This window comes from Egretta garzetta, unplaced genomic scaffold (genome assembly GCF_000687185.1).
Source record: "Egretta garzetta isolate BGI_Z169 unplaced genomic scaffold, ASM68718v1 scaffold96, whole genome shotgun sequence".
Lineage (NCBI taxonomy): Eukaryota > Metazoa > Chordata > Aves > Pelecaniformes > Ardeidae > Egretta > Egretta garzetta.
In genome coordinates this window covers 891,618-898,776 of record NW_009259965.1, presented here as the reverse complement: position 1 = coordinate 898,776, position 7,159 = coordinate 891,618, and positions in this window count along the sequence as shown.

Genomic DNA, 7,159 nt, shown 5'->3' with positions numbered 1-7,159 from the left:
AAAGCAGGTTCTCCTAGAGCATGCTACACAGGACTTCGTCCAGGCGGGCTTTGAATATCTCCAGAGAAGGAGACTCCACAACCCCCCTGGGTAGCCTGTTCCAGTGCTCTGTCACCATCAATGTAAAGAAGTTTTTCCTCATATTCAACTGAAACCTCTTATGCTTCAGTTTGTACCCATTGACCCTTGTCCTGTTGCTGGACACCACTGCAAAGAGTCTGGCTCCATCCTCGTGACTTCCACCCTTAAGATATTTGTATGTGTTGATGAGGTCCCCTCTCAGTCTTCTCTTCTTCAGGCTGAACAAACCCAACTCTCTCAGCCTTTCCTCGTAGGGGAGATGCTCCAGTCCCTTTATCATCCTGGTTGCCCTCCTCTGGACTCTTTCTAGGAGTTCCTCATCTTTCTTGAACTGGGGAGCCCAGAGCTGGACACAGTACTCCAGGTGGGGTCTCACCAGGGCAGAGAAGAGGGGGAGGATAACCTCCCTCAACCTGCTGGCCACACTCCTCTTAATGCACTCCAGGATACCATTGGCCTTCTTGGCAACAAGGGCACACTGCTTGCTCATGGTCAGCTTGTCATCCACCAGGACTCACATATCACAAAAAATTAGAACGGGCAGAAAAACTGGCTAACAGAAAACGTAATAAAGATTAAGTGCTCAGCAATATTTTCCTTTGGATTTTCTGTTAGCAAGCATGTACATGCAATAGGCATACAAAATCAAGTTTCCTCCTACCTCCCCCCTTGTTTTGGCTGAGAAAGAGCAGTAAGAGAGATCTGGGAAATGAAGCAGATGCTGATTTTTGCAGCATCTGTCATAGGCTGTTTACTAAGTCTGGCAAAAGCAGCAGATGTAAATTGTAGAGAATTTGCACTACGTACTCACACAGGATAGGATTCTCAATCCACCTCACTGTCCACTCATCCAACCCACACTTCTTGAGCTTCCCTATGAGGATGTTATGGGAGACAGTGTCAAAAGCCTTGATGAAGTCAAGGTAGACAACATCCACTGCTCTCCCCTCATCTACCCAGCCGGTCATGCCATCGTAGAAGGCTATCAGATTGGTCAGGCATGATTTCCCCTTGGTGAATCCATGCTGGGTACTCCTGATGATCTTCTTTTCATCTACTTGCTTGGAGAGGACACCCAGAATGAGTTGTTCCATCACCTTTCCAGGGACGGAGGAGAGACTAACGGGCCTGTAATCCCCTGGGTCCTCCTTCTTGCCCTTTTTGAAGACTGGAGTGACATTGGCTATCTTCCAGTCCTCAGGCACCTCTCCTGTCCTCCAGGACCTTTCATAGATGATGAAAAGTGGCTCAGCAATGTTGTCTGCCAGTTCCTTCAGCACTTGTGGGTGCATTCCATCGGGGCCCATGGATTTGTGGGTGTCCAACTTACTTAAAAGATCCCTAACCTGATCCACCTCAACCGAGGGAAGGTCGTCCTTTCTCCAAGCTTGCTCGCTTACCTCCAAGGACTGGGGGGCTTGAGGGCCAGCCTTGGCAGCGAAGACTGAAGCAAAGAATGCATTCAGTAGCTCTGCCTTCTCTGTATCTTCTGTCACCAGGGCACCCATTTCATTCAGCAGTGGTCCCACATTACCCCTAGCCTTAGGTTACTGCTGATGTACTTGAAGAAGCTCACTTTCTCACTTTTCTTGCCTCTTTCCATAGTTAGGATCACAGTCCCTATCACCATGACCATTTGCTTCCAAATCTAAATCTCTCTGACTGAGTCAAGAAAACTTCAAAAGCCAAATGAACAAAAGCAACTTCAGCCACACTTGTAACTAAACCAGAGCCAAACTAAAAATGTATTTGTTCAGTATCTGTTCTTTTAACCATACAAAAACTTCTAGCTTCATTCTAACAGTAGATGGACATCTAGTGGTGTAATATAATTTACTCCTTTTTTCAAATAGCTTCATATATTCACAGACCTATCGATAGAAGTGCTTTCTAGCATATTAATATTTAAAATACCATATAAACACTTAAAGTCTTTATTTTCAGCTGTGTGTTAGCTGCCTTCTTAATTTCATAAAAGTACCATCAGCAGAAATCAGGCGTCTGGGTTCAGGTTCAGAAGCCTTCAATCAAGGAAAATTTCACTTCAAAATGAAGAGTTTAATCTAAACAATAGGTAAGGGTACAGCCCTGAAAACACAATAATTAGTTACTCTATGTAACAATAAATTGGTGGTATTTAGCATAAAAATAGGTCAAGATCAGATAGTCTGTTTAAGAAAACATTTTGTGCATTAAACTATATATACAAATTCCAATCATCTGTTAAAACAGATTTACTCTGGAACAGCCCAACCACAGCAGGCCCACAAATACAGATATAAGGAGTTGCTCCTACATAGCTGATAAAAAAAATTATAGGCAACATTCTCTAAATTATTGCAGAATCCATTTAACAATTGCATATACAGGTTTAACAACTTATTGATGAAGCAGGTATGCCATTTTCCATGTTGTTCTGAACAAACAGCAGTCATTGTTTAGAGAGCTGTTTTACCTTCCTTAAGTTCTTGTCACTTTGGTGCATGCCTCTAAGCCTAAGGCCTGCCCAGGTCTTTAAAATATTAATCATCATGTCTAAAATAATTTTACCTGGTGCTTACTGTATTGAATCAAACTGGATTACACAAGCTTACATCTTTTAATGCAGAATAAACAGATTATTCAACGAACTTAACATTACTAAACCAATACGAATTATATGAAAGGAGTACATCCAATACAATGATTAATTTTATTATTCATTCCATAGTAGTGACACTTTATCATAGTCCTGCTGTACTTGGAACTGTAAAAATACAAGGCAATGACCTATAGTCTGACTAGACATAAAACAGTACAGTCCACAGAAGCAAGGAGATAACACTGTCCTGGCTAACCAACAGGCTCAGCATATGAACAGCATCTCCTGTAGAAGGTTTTGAAAGCACCTTGTGAGAGCAAAGCACTAGGGAAAGGATAGTCTCTTATGTCACTTGTAAGAGAGCAAGAATTGGAAGGCAGTTCAATACAGGGGCACTTAAAGGTTCCCACACAGTGCCTTTATTTAACAAGAAGATGAAGGAAAATTTAATCATCAGTAAAATAGGCAGGATGCTGGTTCTTAAAATGGCAACGGGGGAGGTCTCTATGGAACCTGAACACAGCATATCCAACTTTTGTTTCTGAACAAAGTGGTCAACAACTGTAAGAACTCAGAAGTTACCTGGAAACAGCAGAAAATAAAGTGAAGAGGTATGACAGGGATACAAATACTCTGGTTTGTGAAAGCCTGCTACAGAAAATTGCGCAAGGATCTCATATCACTGTGTATGTAATAAACAGCCTGTGAAATTAAATGCTGTGAAATCACAGGGGAGAAAACACCACATTAAGTACAGAATGGCAGATGCTAAACTATCTATCTTTTCTCGGGAAAGATGAGTCATTCTGGAGAGTTCCCAGAACTTCAGTCAATGCTCAGCAGTGGTTAAAAAGGCAAATACAGAGTTAGGAGTCATTATGAAAGAAACAGAGTAAAACAGTACACCAGGGTACAAAATTAATGATGCAGCTCTAATACTACACACCATTCTGGTCACCCCATCTCAAAGAAAACATAAGGGAGATTGAAAAGGGCCTCAAGAATAAACCAAAGGTATTGAGAAGATTCTGTTCAAGCAGAGATTAAATGTATGAATAACGAAATAACTCAAGAAAGAGATAGCAAAGAAAAACTCAAACTTATAGGGAACCTAAAAGATGCAATCATGATTTCTTATAAGCAGGGGAGAAGGGGCAAAAAATTAAACTGAGCAATGTGGGGGGACGACAGGAGGATTGGTTGGGGGGGAGGGGTGTGTGTTAATGTTATCTCATTCAACAAATTTAAACTGTAGAGCACAGTCCTACAAAATGTTTTGAATGCAAAAATCAAAAGGTGCTAAAGCAACAGTTAGACTGATTCATTGAAATTAAGTGGCCCATGTTCTGACTCTGTATTGCCACAACAGAGTGAAAGTAACCAGGGAGGAATTAAAGCACAGACACCTGATAGCAATACATGTGGAAGAGCAAATATACCAAATGTTTTAATGTCTGGGAGCATTAAAAGCTACGGCTGTAGTCAAATGAAAATAGGTAAGGCAACATGCAAAACTTAGGTAAGACTCATCACCAACATGCAAATGTCTACCCCTACAGCATACATTTGGAAAAATGAGAAGAGGAAGAGGCAAAGAAGCTAGAATCAATGCAGGAGGCAGGAAGAAGAGCTGGGAGACAGCAAATTACAGCCTTATGGGAGACAAAAGGAAAGAAAGGATAAAAACCTCTCAAAGAGGAAGGACAAATGAGAATGAGCTGATTCTGTCTAATTAGCAGCAAAGGAGTATGAAAGAGACCTGAATTTCTTTATCTGATGTTGCCTCTGCAAAAAAGCAAGAGCTGGGGGGGATAAGATAAAGATAACATACACAACTACGATCTTCTTGGAGGATATTGACTGCAAAAGGCAGGCAGGAAGGAGATCTAAGAAAGCAAGCATTAGATGAGATTAGGAAGGCAGGCACATAAGGAAAGTAGATGGTGGGAAGCAAGGAACACTCAGGGCAAAAATCACCAAAGGTAACAAAAACTGAGGCGGAGGACGACCTGGATGTAGAATCTGGATTTGTGCCTGTAGAAAAAGGGATATAACAGGAAAGGATACCAGGAGACCTGTAGGGATGTCAGAATAGGAATTATAACAATAGGGAAATGGAACAAACTGCGGGAGGGGGGTGTAACACCATAATGCAAAAGTGCAGGGTGGAGAAGGATTGGTAAGTTTAAATGAATACAAGCTCGAAGAAAAATAGGGTTCTCCAGTACCTGTAGAGCAAGCCCTTGTCAGGTAGGTGGAATCCAATACTCACAGTGAGAAATGGAGGACAGCAATCACTATCATTGGCAATTACCAGAATTTGCTTCTCCAGAGGGCGCTCCTACTTATGACTGAGTTCTTAGCACAGGTGCATATACTCCACACTTTTTCCAGCCAACTTCTGAGTGACTGAAGCAACGAAGCTTCTGCCCGTTATCATCAGCCCTAATAATTTTTGTCTACTTCCTGTTACTGCCTTCTGCACAATTAATAATATCATGTCGTATTTAACAACCTTAGTAACTGGAAGTGATTTTCTGCACAGGATCTTGGAAAACAAGAGTTAACCACAGATACAAGAATTTAAATGTCTAGGATACATCAACACCAATGGAAAGAACTGATGCTTCTTCAGCTACAAACAAAAGGAGCCAATTTTAATATCTGTCTCCAAAGCTAAAATGCTACTACGAGCAAAAGGCAGAAATTGATACATATGAAGTCTTAGCCACAGTCAAGACCAAGCCGCTCTACTTTTTGTAGACTTAAAAGCTTCTTGTAGAATTCTACAGCAGATTAATAGGAAACACACAAGCCATTTATTATCTGAAGCGGGCCAATCACCGGTGGCCATTAATTAGTGAAAAACTAGTTCTCCCAAGTGACATTTCTGAATCACAATTAGCTAGAAGAGACCTTAGTTTATGTAACAGAATAAATGTTTTTGACAGGCAGATTTAAATAAGGAATAACATTATCTGTTTTTCTGCCCAGTTCAGTCTCCTTTTCATCATGCACGTCACTCTGGATACTTCAGAGTTGCATTTGATTTGTAAACGATTTAGTCTGAAGCCATGATACACAAATTAATTTGAGGCTATATGAGTTATGCCACTATGTCTGAACATCAAATTGAAGCAGACCTTGACTGAAATTCCTTGTTCATTTTCATGGCATCACTAAGTAAGCATTGATTGAACCAATACAGCTTTATTCAGGACGACTACCAAAAGCAAAGCTATGAAGAACTGCCCCCTACATAGCAGATCACAAAAAACAACTTGTCTTTTACACAGAATATTACTGCATTTTATATCAATGCGGTCTGTAAAGCACAAAAGGGCTAAGGAATAGAAGAAGATAGAATGGGAACACTAACTCTATACATAAGAAAATCAGACAGGAAAAACAATAGATTTTAGTATTTCAGTACCTAGTATTCCTGCATTTAGCTGCACTTCTTACTAAATCTATCATCAGAAGGCAGGTTGAAACATCACACACTCATAAAAAAGAGCTTCAGAATAAGTTGCCTGGCAGTATTTTTACATCTCATGAAAACAATGCCTTGCAGTAAGCTGTGTTTTCAGGCAGAAATAAAAGCCAACAGAATCACAGAATTGCCCAGGTTAGAAGGGACCTCAGAAGATCACCTGGTCCAACCTTCTGTGGGAAAAAGAGCATAGATGAAATTATTTAGCACCCTGTCCAATACATTCTTGAAAGCCTCCAGCAATCGGGACTCCCCCACATCCCTGCGGAGGTTGTTCCAATGAATAGTCATTCTTACTATAAAAATTTTCTTTCTTACATCAAGATGAAACTTCTGCCGTTGCAACTTGCACCCATTGCCCCTTTTCTTCACCATGTGGCTCATGCGGAAAGACCCCACCCCTCACATTAAGTAGAAACTCTGAAATCATAAACATATTGCTGAGCTGGTTTTCACACCAAAGTGCAATTCATGAATTCACAAACACAACCCTGCTAGGGCACAGCCCTGAAGACACTGCTTCCAGAAGGGATACAGACAAGGCTTCCCAGCCTAGGGCTGTTAGAGCAGCTCAACCTCAGGAATTTGTCCTACAACACAAGCTGGGGAGAGAAAGTGTTATAATGCAAACAAGAAATGCAGCACTGGCAGCCGCCTCCCAATGAGGGCAGTTTTCACCTAAACTGCTCCTAAGAAAAAGATCCTGAACATCCTACGTAAGAGATCTAGGTTACAAAACTGCCAACCAGAAGCACACCAGAAGTGTCAAGATATTTTATTTTTTTTAGAAGGGGGTAGTACAACACACCTTTTCTTACTTGCTTTCTACTTTGCCCTTGCACGACATGCAGATATAGGCTCAAAATGCTCTCTTTAAGGCTGGAAAAACTATCCTCAACATTAACTATGAACAAGGACTAAAACACTCACCTCTACAGCTCGAGGGCTTTGAAGAAGCTACCAACTATTACAAGCACCTCCACTGAAGAGCAAGGAAAGAAAAA